Below are 12,470 nucleotides of genomic sequence, written 5' to 3'. Positions count from 1 at the left end.
TAGCGCTCAGATTCCTCTCCTTTCATGGACGTGGTAAGATCCTGCTTCCCTGCCTCGTGGAGGTTGCTGTGACCCGGGGTGGGGAGGGGGGCAGTGCAGGGAGGCATGGCGGTTCACGTGCGGCTGGGGTCTCCAGGGGGCAGTACAGGAGTGGGCCACATCGCACCTGAGACACAGCAGGCAGGGGGCCCGCAGGGGTCGGGGCTGGCACCATCAGCCCGTATTCCTGAGTTAGAATGGCGTTCAAACACAGTTGGGTGATGGTGGATACACAGACCTGCATGGGGGATGAACTTACATAGCACGCATGTGCACACACGCGCACACACACGCAGAAGGGAGTCCAGGTAAGACTGAGGAGCTCAAAATACCACCGGTGTCAGTGTCCCCGTGGGGGCACCCTTGGGGGATGCCGAGTAAAGCGTACAGGCCGTCTTTCTGGACTGTGTCTCACGCCTACATGTGGGCTCCGGAAAACCAAAAAGTGACCGAATTATTCCTTTTCCAGCAGTTTTCCAATCTTCCTGATCACCTCAGGGAGAAATTCTTGGTATGCTGGCAATGCGCATGTCGCATTTCTCTAAAACTTGCAAATATGCATTTTGAATAGAGAAAGTGTAGGCTTCCTTCTCAACTTTCAGCAGACCACAGCCAGTTATAAGTCAACAATCTTATTTTTGTGATGCTTGCCTTGCCAGTTATCTTTGCTTGGCAGGAGAGACTCATCCCCTTATGATGCTGATACAAAGGTTTATTTACAAAGAGTTTAAATTTTTAAAAATCAACTCCCTTTCCATAACTAGCAGTATTGATGGCATAGGATATATAAAAAAAAAATCATGAAGATGGTATGCAAATGATAGAATTTGAGGGAACACAGATCCCTTGGGGAAAAAGTTTTGAAAGAAGTTTAATGTTAATCGGTTGAAGAATCTCAATGTCGTGTAACATAAATACAAAATACGCCATGAGTTCGATCCCTGGGTTAGGAAGATCCCCTGGAGGAGGGCATGGCGACCCACTCCAGTATTCTTGCCTGGAGAATCCCATGGGCAGAGAAGTCTGGCAGAGTATGATCCATAGGGTCGCAAAGAGTTGGACACGTCTGAGCAACTTAACACACATGTGCCATGGATAACAGATTTCCTAATGGCATTAAATATTTTGAAGTGTAACACATATATGAAAAAGCATTCAAATAATACGTTAAGTGTACAACTCAATAAAATTCTCCCCAAGTGGATCATAAATGCGATATGATTCCAGTCTATAGCAGAATTTTTATGTGGAAATTGACAAGCTGAGTCTAAAATTTATATAGAAATGCAAAGGGCCAACGATCGCAAAGGCCTTCCAGAAGGGGAGGAGGAGAAAGTTGGAGAACTTACCCGCCAGATCTCAGGACCTCCCATGTAAGTATAGTAATTAATCCAGTGTGGTGTTGGCATAAAGTTGGGCAGACAAATCAATGGAACAGGACAGTCTAGAAATAGACCCATAAATCTACAGTCATCTGACTTCTGGCAAAGGTGACAGCTGAGCGCCGTGGGGGAAGGGCGTCTTTTGAACAGATCCTTCAGGTCGTGGCTGCTTCTCTATGCTCTGGGAGCCCCGACACCTGTGCGGGGCCATGGGTGAGCTACCCACAGAGCTCTGTGGGCCTTCCCCTCGTCTGGGTCCATGGTAGGGTAGAGCCGGCCAGGCTAGAACTCTTCTGCCTCTCCAGCTCATCCTCCTCGGGTGCCCTGTCCCTGGCCAGCCCTCCCAGCCGCAGAGCCAGCAAGAGAGCCGTGGTCTGCAGCCTCCATGACAGCCATGATTCTCCTGCCAGGGCTGCACGTCCTTCCGTGGTCCTTGCACACTGAGTCAGAGCTACTCCGTGCGAGCCCACCGAGTTCTGTGGAGGTGATGGCGGCTGACTTGTGAGGCTTGGTCATGTCAGAGATTGCAGCGTCACCTTGGCCTTTGGGTGGTTTTCTCCGGCGGGAGCCAGCTGCCACGTGGTGCGTACACGAGCAGCCCCGTGGGAAGGCCGCGTGGAGAGAAGTGCACGTGTCAGCACCAGCACCATTGTGTGACCAGCCCCAGGCGAACCCTCAGCTCATCCCTTAGCCGTGTCCCTCTGCCGTGGCCCAGGCAGCATGGAGGATACAGGGGTCATGCTCACGACCCACTGTATGACCTCCTGGTCCACAGGAGTCATGAGATAAGAGGTGAGCACAGGTTTTCGTCACTTAGGCTTGGGGGTGTTTTGTTTTGCAGTGAAGGATCGCTGATACAGTGGCTTAAGCAAGCTGCTGCCCTTTGGACCGACCTCTTGACTCCAGGAAAAGCCTACAGGGTGGCCTCGCCCAGGCCAGGCAGGTATGCAAGCAGCCACCCTGTAGCCTCCTCTCCTCTCGGGAGTCCTCTCCTGCCCCTGCCAGGGGTTGGAGGGCAGGATCCATTCAGAGATTCCCCAGGAAAGGAGAGTCCCATGGGTCCTGTTCCCCCCACCCCAGCTGTAAGTCTCACAGAGCCCCCTCACCTCGGTAACCGGGGTGGGGGGCAGCCCAGTGATCCCCAGCGGCCCTGTGGCCCCGTGAATTCTGTCTCCCCTCTCCTCGGTGCGGTGGAGGTGAGCCGGGTGGCGGGGCCAGTCCTGCCACTTCTGCCTGCGCCGAGACAGGGCCGGGTCTCACCCGTCTTAGCCGGTGTCCCAGTCCCCCTAAATGTCAGCTCCTCCACACTCTTTGCCCTCAATTGTGGATCTGGACTGTCAATAGCAGGGAAACAGGAAAAGGCTCCCTCAGCCTCGGGATCAAAGGCACTCAGGACACACCACCAGCCAGCCTTTGTGCATGAGTTTCCTCTCGGCTCCTGCTTCCTTCCCTCCAACTCTGTTCTCCAGGAACACCAACTGGTCAGCAATTTCTGGAATGAGTTATGACATGCTCTCTTTTCTCAACCTTTGCACATAGCCGTCCCTCCAGGGTAGTCACCTTCCTCTTGGCCCAGCAGGTTCTTATTCATCCTTCATGAATCACCTCGGCACCACCTCCTCTGGGGAGCCCTCCTTGGCTACTCCATCTCCTGGGCAACCTCAGCTGTTTCTCCTGCGCCGCCCTCACTCCTTGGCGTCCTGTATCCAGTGTTCTCCACGCTGTATCTCTGGCAGGGCAGACAGCTCGTGACCAGGTTCATTCTCCCTCTTCCGGAGCACATAGCTGGCTCCTCGCCCGCTGCCACGTTTTGCAGGTCGTCTTGTATCCAGGTGTGCAGCACAACTAGCTCTCACCAGAGGAATGTGAGCAGAGGTGGTGTGTGTCACTTCTGCGCCCAGGTGTTTAAGAAGCAGGTGTGCCATCTCTACGGAGCTCCTCCCCTGCTCCCAGCTCTCTATACAGTAACAAGCCCCTTGTGAACAGTGTGGCCACGGGGTTGCCCACGTCTGCGTGTGCAGGAGAGCCACCTACTTCTGTCTTGTTTCAAATCTGACTCCTTGGAGGCCTCCTGTTAAAGCAGGTAGGGTCACCTTCTGAAATACAGCACCATGACTGCATGTTTACTAATATAATCTTGCTGGACTAGCCTCAGGGGAGTGGTGGGAGCTCCTCATGTGAAAGGAGAGGATTAGGGAGATGGCAGAGGAATGAATTTATCAGTCGCTCAGTGAATACTCACTGCGTACCTGTCACGACTCAGGCACTGTTCCAGGCATTGGCATCTCAGCATCAAACCAGGTAGACAAGGAAGTGGCCTGATTTGGGGAGACAGGCTGGAGTCACTCCCTACCCACTGCCTTTGCTGTGTTTCTCTTCATCACACTTAATTTTTTTTTTCTTATTTATTTGGCTGTGATCTTTATTGCAGAATCTTTAGTTGCCCACAAAGCCTTAGCTCTGGCATGTGGGATTCTTAGTTTTGTGACCAAGGATCGAACCTAGGCCCCCTGCATTGGGAGTGGGGAGTCCCAACCATTGGACCACCAGAGAAGTCCCAGGATAGGAACTTTGGGTTGTAAAGCCTTTAGTTTGAGCAGGAGAATGACATGTTATTGTGCCTGCTGGGTTGATACTAGATAGGGAATGGGGTGGGAGCAGGAAGCCAAGTTGTTGCCATAATCCAGGTGAGAAAGGATGGTGGTTCAGAGCAGGTGGTGGTGGCAGAGAGTGGAAGGGGTCACATTCTGGGTATCTCTCAAAGGCTGTGGGTGAGGGGTCCAAGAGAGAGAGAGATTTAGTGTCCTGGAACTGCTGGAGGCTTAGAACAGCACAAATAGATTCTCTCAAATACAAAAGTCAAACTCAGCACCGGCCCCCACCCCTTGCTGCTGGCATCCTTTCGATTGTGGCCACTCTATCTCCACATGGCCTTTTCCTCTTGATTTGTCTCTTACAAGGAGGGAATCCAGGAGGATCTCATCTCCAGATCCTTAATTACACCTTCAAATACATTTTTTTCCAAATCAGATCACACCCACAGGTTCCACGATGTGGACATACCTTTTGGGGCGTCACTATTCAACCCACTACGGTAATCAAGAATGATTCCATAGTTACTGTATCCAGCAACCAGAAGAATGAAGTTTGCAGGAACCAACACAGGAAAAGGCTATGAGAGGAGCATGTTGTTGAAGACGGAGCCAAAATTCTGAGCAGCTCCTACGGTGTGCACGTGGAGCTAGAGCTGGGTGGGCTGCCCCACCCTCCGCGGAGCTCTCCGGGTTCAATTTCTTCGCTCCTTTTGATGAGGAGCTGCTTAGGGGCTGAGGCTTCGGTGGGTGGGTCCAGCATGGCGCCGCTCTGCTCCCCGCGGGGCCGCCAAGATGGCCGCAACTGCTGGGGGCAGACATGTTTGTACCACGTGACTCGGGCCGGGGCCGGAGACGGCGGAACGTGACGCACGGCTGAGGTGGGGCTCCGCCCCCGCAGCCCTGGCGTCGAGCGTCTCGTGACAGGTACTTCCGTTCGGGGCGGCGGCGGTGGCGGAAGTGGGAGCGGAGCCGGAGTCTTGGCCATAAAGCCCGAGGCGGCGGCGGCGGCGGCGTTGGAAGCTTGGACAGGCCCGGGAGCCCGCAGGAGCCGCAGCTTGGACCTCCCCGCGCGCCGGTCAGCCCCCGTCTGCTCCTCGGCGGAGCCCTCGCGACGCGCCCGGCCCGGAGCCCTGCGGAGCGGCCGCGGTAAGCGGCGGCCCGGCCCCATCCCCCTCCCTGGCCTCGGTCGCCGGCGCGAGCCGTCCGCGTCTCGGGCAGGCCGGGCCCGGCCCCGCCGGGAGCCCCGCGCCCTCGGGCCCGGCGGCAGGCCAGCCGAGAGGTGGCCGGGTGTGACCGTGGCCGGCCGCGACTCGGGTCGGCGCCGCGCACGCCCTCCTCTCGGGCCGGCCGACCGGAGCGGCCCGGTCTGCGCGCCCGGGCGGTGGCCGGCCAGCCGGCCGGCCGCGGGGGCGCCGCCCACCCCGCCCCGATGCCAGGCCAAGCCGCGTGCCCGCCGTCCCGTCCGCCGAGCAGCAGATCGGCCGAGGGTCCCCGACGCCGGGAGTCGGCGGAGAGCCGGTCACGTGCCCCCAGCTCCCCCGAGCGCCGCGGGCTCCACGGGACGCGGAGCTTTTTCTCTTAAACGGGTCGCGGGGAAGCCTGGAAGAAGTTTGCAAACTTGCTGGGGGCGAACCGCTGCCGGGTGCTGCGCCGTGTTAGGTCTGGACCGCTACGGGGCCCGCCTGTGCATTCAGCCCGGGCTTCCCGGCGAGGAATGGTTCGCGAAACTGGACGATTGAGAATAAAGACAGCGGCCACTGGGGTGCTTACTGTCTGTCGGGCGGCGTGGCGAGAGACCTCTGCACCGATTGTTAGGTTTGATTCTTAGCACAGCCTTCTCAAGTACATTGCTGTATCCACTGGTACATAGCGAAGTCGAAGATCAGAGAGGTTAAGTCACTGGCCCAAGGTCGCGGAGCGGAGATCGGAGTGCGGGTCCCTGAAGCTTGTGATCTGTCTCTTGCCACCGGGTATCTGCCTCTGTCCGCGTCTTTTCTTTCTGGTGATGTGACGTTGGAAACCTCTGGTAGCATTAGTTCTGCCTTCAAACCACAACATTCCGTTTTCAGTTGTGAGTTACAACGCTTTTTTTTTTTTTTTTTTTTTTTTGTAGTGTCGCGCCAGTCAATTGGGAACTCTAAAATTCTAGTAGAGTTGTTGGTTGAGGTTTGAAAATTTTTGTCACCTTGGTCTCTTGTCAAGTGAATTGGGCTGGCAGTCTTGCGTGTGAACCTTTCTGAAGCCGTAGTGCGTGGGTGTCCGGCCAGTTGGTTCTCTACTATTGGAAATACTGTATCTTCTCTTTAGATTCCAGAAGAACAGGCTCTTGTCTCTTCCTTGTGACTGAAGCAGCTGATTCCCCGCATGACTTCTCATCCAGGGATTAATGAAGTCTCCTGTTAGTGTGCTTCTCTCTTCAGACTTAGGAGAGTTTGTTCAGTTTTGAGTCCTAAGAGCTGGGAAGTGAGTCCTGAGTGCTTCTCCTGAAGGTCCTGTCCAGGCTAGAAGTTGGTGCCTCCTACCTTGTTGTAGTTTGATTTCTTTCTTTCTTTTTTTTTTGTTACCTGGTCTGATATATTGATGTGAGTAATCTGCGTGGTAGCTATAACTACTGTTTGTGTTTGGAGCAGAGTAATGGTGATGAGTGTCTTTTCATCCATTCATCAGGTGTTTTCGGTATCTCCCGAGTATCAGGCATGGCTGAGTATTGACTCAGGGAGAGAGCTCTGGTTCCTGTCCTCAAGGACTTTAAAGCTGCTGAGAGATCATGGCCAGGAATTCTCTTGTGGACTGGCATGACGGCGCTGTAGATGCTGAGATTTTTCATAAGGGAGAGTTATTTTTCATCTCAGCAAGTGCATCTGTGGTAATCCGGACAGCATGGTGTTCTGCCCTAACTTGAAGGCTTTGTTAATTTTCACAGCAGCATTTGGTTTGGTTTGCTTTTGAAGAGGGTGTGTAGAAGATAATATCACAGTTTCTAACTGATCGTGTTTTTTGAAGAGTAACTTTCAGCTCTAAACTTGTTCTTTTGCTCTGGGGCATTTGTTGTCCACTCCACATGGAGTTTGTGTCGCCAGAACCTTCCAGGACAAGTCTTAGCTGTTGGGGGCTCTCTGAGCAGAGATACCCTTGTGGGGCTGAGGTGGCTGCTTCGGCTGACAGCACAGGTTTAATGTGCCAGGGTCACCCTAGGTAACTCCCGCCACCCCGTCTCCACCAGCCCTCTGTCTCTGCTTGGTTCACAGGGGAGTTTTACATTTGCTGTAGGATTGCATGAGTAAACAAGTAGAAGGGGGGAGTGGAATGTAGAGGACACTCTAAAAATAGCTTTATTGGTACGTTTTTCCAGGTAATTGTAAGCAATCTCCTGAGGCAAAAATATTTTTTGGTGCCAAACAAGTCTAAGCCACCCCCCCTCCCCCCATCAAACCCCATAATCAAAGACCATTGCTTTATAGTAAAGTGTGGCTTTGAATCCAATTCCTTACTCTACCACCAAAGAAAGCAAAAAAAAAGGGGGGGGTTGGCTGTTTGATTAGCTGTTAATAAATTTCCAACGGGACCTGCACTGAATGTGTACTCACCCTTTGATTCGGCATTGGGGCTTCTACGCGAGGGTGTAGCAAACCCAGATCCCACACGTGGGACTATCGTTGTACGAACTGTTTCTCTGAAATTGGACCTAAATATTTGTCATGACTCCTGTCTGGAGTTGTCTGGTTCTCCATCTAGTAGTTCACATAGGACTGAGGAGAACTGGACCAGTTACTGGACTGGGAGCTGTACCGGCAGGGTGTTCGGGGGCAGTCAGGAGGCGTCCTGAGCCAGGCCCAGGTGGGGGTTCCCCCGCGCCAGTGGCATCTGGAAGTGAGCTCCCTGCTGCCCACCCCACTCTGCAGCGCCTGGCTCTCTGTCGCCTCGAGTCTCCCCTGTAGGGTCGCTCCTGTGTGTGATCAGACACGCGTCCGGGATGCCGTCTTGGGACTCTGTGCTGTCTGCAGTTTGCTGCGGTGTTGATGTCTTCAGTTACTGGCTCTCGTCTCTTTCCTCTGTTTTCTGGTTTTTGCTTCCCGTGTATGGCATTAAATACAAACAGTTTGCATTCACGTTTTAAAGCTTCTTAATGGTGGCTGTGGTCAGTGTGACCTGAGAGTCAAAGGTGAAAGCGAAGCAGCGGGGAACTTAGAGCAGGCTCTTCAGCGCCGCCGCCCACTGGTTTCAGTCTCAGCACTCCAGGCTGCGATTTCAAAAACAAATTTAAGAATAGCTACAGAATGCCTCTGTGGGGGAGGAAGCGAGCTCGGCAGTTGGTTCCAGGGGTGACACGCAGTCCTGGCCGAGTTCTCCTGCCTGGAGATGCAGCACTTATGCAGGGGATCGCAGGCCTCGCCCGGCTGCTCTGTTTTGGTGATGTCATCACTGCTGAGGAGAGCAGTCTGAGTCCCTTGTCCATTTCCTGGCTGCGCTGGACTGCTCGCTGTCCGGCAGAGCAGCTCCGAGGCGGCCTGTGAGAGGGAGCTGGGGGCCTGGTGAGGCTGGCATGCGAACCTGCCGCCAGGTGCCACGAGCCACCTTCCCTGGTCTCCCCTCCCTGTCAGGTGTGAGCGGCTTGCTGCTTGCTACTGGCCTTCCTGGCCTGACCCAGCTCCTCTAGGGAGTCTTTGGAACATTAACCTGCGGACACCATTGGTTTCCCATTCTTGTAGGCAATTTTAATTTTTTAAAATTGACTTCCATTTGAGTTGTTTGCGAGTACACAACAAAGCTACTATGAATTATCCTTTTAAAAACCCGATCGTAACAGCACAGAACTTCGGGAAAATTGGTGCCCTTTACATGTGGCTTTCAGTCAGGCTGCTGACAGTTCTCTGGACACTTACTGGTCCGGGGGCCCCAGAAATAGCTCAGGGTTGCCCTGGCAGCCCGCAGGTTAAGAGACTCGATAAAACCCCCTGACCTATGCCTTGCTGTGGATGCTTGCTCAGGAGCACTTTTGTAGAAACTTTGCTACACGACTCGTCTTGCAGTGTTACTTCATTAGAATTTGGGGAGTGCTCACGGTTCCACCGCTTTCGGCCGGAGCTCACAACTGTCCTGCAGGCTCAGGAGGCCGGCCACTTGAGTGCTGGCCGGGGTCTCTTGGAACACACTGAAGCTCTGACACCCCAGTTTGGCTTTTGGATTATTCACGATTGCTCTGAAGCTCTCAACTTTCGAGTCTTTATAAAAACGTTATCCTTCCTCCACCAAAAATTGCTTGTTGCTCAGTTGTGTCTGACTCTTGGCAACCCCTTGGACTGTAGTCTGCCAGCCTTTTCTGACCATGGGATTTTCAGGGAAGAATACTGGAGTGGGTTGCCATGCCCTTTTCCAGGGGATCTTCAGGACCCAGGGATCAAACCCGGGTCTCCTGCATTGCAGGCAGATTCTTTACCGTCTGAGCCACCAGGGAAGCCCTATTTTTTATTTAAAGTGACATTTTTCTTTTGCTAATTATTAAACTAGTCACTTCTTTAAAAAAAAAAAAAAGCTAGGAAAATACAGAAGTGAAAAAGAAGAAAAATGTAATTCGCTATCCAGAGGAAGACCAGAGTGTTGGTTGGTAATGTTGTTTTTATGAATGCGTGTTTTAATGCCTTCCTTTAACGAGATGGAGTTTTAAAGAGATGGCGTGAGAAAGTCACTGTGGGTGTCCGTTGGCCTCTCTGACGGGTGGGAGGGGAGCTGGTGGTCAGGAGACGAGCTGTGCGTTCCGGCTGTGTGCTGGCAGCAAGGGAAGAGCCTGGTGAGTGCAGTTCGGCGGCGAGGTCAGCCTGCTGTGGTGACGGTGGGCAGCCAGGTGCTGCAGCTGTCGTTTCTGTGTTTTACTAAGCTCTGAATTTGCAGTGGGACATACGAAGCGCGTGCAAGGGAGTGAGAAACTGGGAGAGTTCCCATGGGCTCGGAAGGCCGCTCGTGCCTGCTTGCGGGCGTCGTCACCCGCGCCTGCCGGTTTTCTTTCCTGTGTAAACGCTGTGCTTCGGCTCCGGCGGTGTCCCTGCGTCAGTCCCGTGCCCTTTTGTCTCTGTCCCTCCGAGTCGCTGTTGCCGGTGGGATTTTCTGGTGGGTGCAGTCCCGATGCCGTTCTCATTGCTCCCTAGTGCTTCTTCACGTGATGCGCCGTGATGTTTTTAGCAACTTCCTGGTGGGCATCTGGGTGGCTTGTAGTGCGTGGCTGTTAGAAGTAGTGCTGTCCTGGGAGCCCCCTGGCGCTCCAGTGGCTAAGACCCCACATTGCCGCGGCAGGCGGCCCAGGTTCCATCCCTGGCAAGGGGACTGGCCAAACAATCTCCATGGCGAGAGGAGTGGCCAGCAAACCTCCGTGTGAATAGTGCCGGGTCTGTCTGCTGATGGACCTGTGTGCACATGTCCGTTATGTCAGCCCTGAGGCGCGGAAAGGCTGGGTTCTAGCCCATGTATCTGTAGATTGCTAGGCCACTGTACCAGAACAACAGATTTATTGTCTCTTAATTTCGGAGCCTGGAAGTCCAAGTTTGAGGTGCTGGCAGAGTTGGTTTCCTCGGAGGCCCCTTCCTTGCCTTGTGGGGACCGTCTTCTCCCTGTCTGCTCACCCTGTCTTTCCTCTGCAGGGGTCTGCTTCCTAGCCCTCTCTTCTCAGGACCCCGGTTAGATCCACCGGGGCCTGCGGGACCTCGTCTAATCTCCCTCCCCCTGTGAGGGCTCGTCTCCACCTGCGGTCACGGTTTGACGTTCTGAGGTGGCGGGGTTGGGACTGGAGTGTGGGGGGCACAGTTCAGCCGTAACCGTGTGTGCGGCGCTGTGGTGGACCCGCTAGTTTCCCACAGTCCTGCTGCCTCCGCGCCCGCCAGCCGTGTGTCAGGGCTCCAGATACTCCGAGTCTTTCCTGACTTAGCTTCGTTTTGCCCCTGGGGTACTGGCGTTGCACCCCCGTCCAGTACTAGTGTGAGCAGTCCTCGAGCAGGTGGGGAGGTTGTTTTCGAAACAAAATGCGTCAGAATTTGAGACTGCCTCTTGTGAATGCTTCTTGAATCCACCGGGGATAGAAGAGCAGAGTGGCTTTAGCAGGGGAGCAGGTGGCCCTACGTGCTGGCCCGTGGGGGCTTCTGCAGTTATCGTCTGACTCACTCCTGGAGGTGCAGCTGCCTCAGAGCGCCAGCTGTAGGGTGTAAAGGTAGCCAGACGAGAGTTCTTCTTTGGCCGGACACTTGTGTCCTTAAAACACTGGATTCCCTCATATGTATGCCCCGAAGTGGCCTGTATTGCGTGTTCTGACTGAGCGTTTAGACGGTGGCTGGTGTTTGAGCAGCAGCCTTGGAGCTGAGTGCTGGCTGTAGACCTGGGATCGCTGAGGTAGTGCTGCCCCACCCCTCCCCCACACTCACCTTGCGGGCAGGGGTGAGTCCCGCTCCAGGATGAGCCTTGAAATACTGCTCAGTAGCTTGATAATATTTCTCCAGTTCTAACTTTGCACACTGGGTTGCTATTTGTAGCATGTAAGATTTGCTTCTGGGCCAGTGATGAATATGGATAGCCTTCCTGAATGATACATTGCGCGTTCATTCGCCGCAGTTTTATTGTCTACTACAACAAAGCACGGCTGGCAGCTGCGGGGACGATCAGATGAAAAGCGCTGGAGGTTTCCGAGTCGTCGTAGAAACGAAACAGATGCCAGTCCCAGGATCGTTAGAAGAGGCCAGGGGCTGGGTCAGAGGGTGCTGTGGAGACGTTGGGAGAGTGCCTTGCAGGGGGATCTGGGAGAGCTGCTGGAGGGCACTAGAGGGAGTGGGGGGCATAGGGCAGGTGAGGGGCTGTGGCACTGGGACTCGGGAGTGGCCATCCGGGTGGGGCAGAGCCGGGTGGGGAGTGGACGAGCCCCGAGCACGGTGAAGGGTGGTGTTGAAGTGCTAGGCTGGGTCAGAGACCTTTTCCCTGACCCGCACAGCCCTGGTGGGTAGGGAGGGTGGTGTCAGTCATCCACGAGGAGTGCCTTTGATGGTGCAGTTTACCTGAAGACACACGGAGAGATGAATGGGGCTGGGCCTGAGATACAGAGGGCATGCGTCAACCTTCAGGGGCGCACTCCCTCAGACGCACCTGCAGCACAGGGGAAATCGGGGGCTGGCTTGGGGGGACTGACTGGAGACAGAGGGCAGGTGGTTTGGTCTTCTTCAGCCAGCTTGCCATGTGGGCTCTTCTGAATAGTGAATGGGTGCTGTTTTATCAGGTAAATGCCTGAGATAATCTAAAGCTGATGTCAGATGTTCAAAGTATTGAAAAATAGTGTGTGTAGCTTTCTCTTATTTTCCAGTCTGCCTTACCAAAAAGGGAAAAAAAAAGGGCACTGTCATTCTGGCCTCTTAATGAGGACTCTTAGCTCTTCGTTTGGCACCTGCTTGAGAACAGTGGGAGCGTCCCTTAAAAGAGTCTATTG

The 12,470-nt window shown here is 54.2% G+C and overlaps 1 protein-coding gene and 1 long non-coding RNA gene across 2 annotated transcripts in view; one reads left to right on the top strand and one right to left on the bottom strand.

The window, feature by feature from the left end:
- Window positions 1–885: 885 nt before the first annotated feature.
- LOC112581186 lies at window positions 886–4,872 on the bottom strand. The gene is made up of 2 exons (XR_003105660.3): window positions 4,485–4,872; window positions 886–4,186 (listed from the first exon to the last, which is right to left on the bottom strand). It is a non-coding gene; the product is annotated as an uncharacterized LOC112581186 (long non-coding RNA).
- Window positions 4,873–4,975: 103 nt separating this feature from the next.
- Window positions 4,976–12,470, top strand: part of RAB7A (RAB7A, member RAS oncogene family) — a 45,981-nt gene continuing 38,486 nt past the window's right edge. The window contains exon 1 of the mRNA XM_006078848.3: window positions 4,976–5,161. The gene's annotated coding sequence lies outside the window, so the exon portion shown is untranslated. The remainder of the gene's footprint in view (window positions 5,162–12,470) is intronic.

Source organism: Bubalus bubalis, chromosome 21, assembly GCF_019923935.1.
Source record: "Bubalus bubalis isolate 160015118507 breed Murrah chromosome 21, NDDB_SH_1, whole genome shotgun sequence".
In the NCBI taxonomy this organism is placed as follows: Eukaryota; Metazoa; Chordata; class Mammalia; order Artiodactyla; family Bovidae; genus Bubalus; species Bubalus bubalis.
Note: the sequence above shows the minus strand (reverse complement) of the source record. Positions and strands in the feature narration are given on the sequence as shown.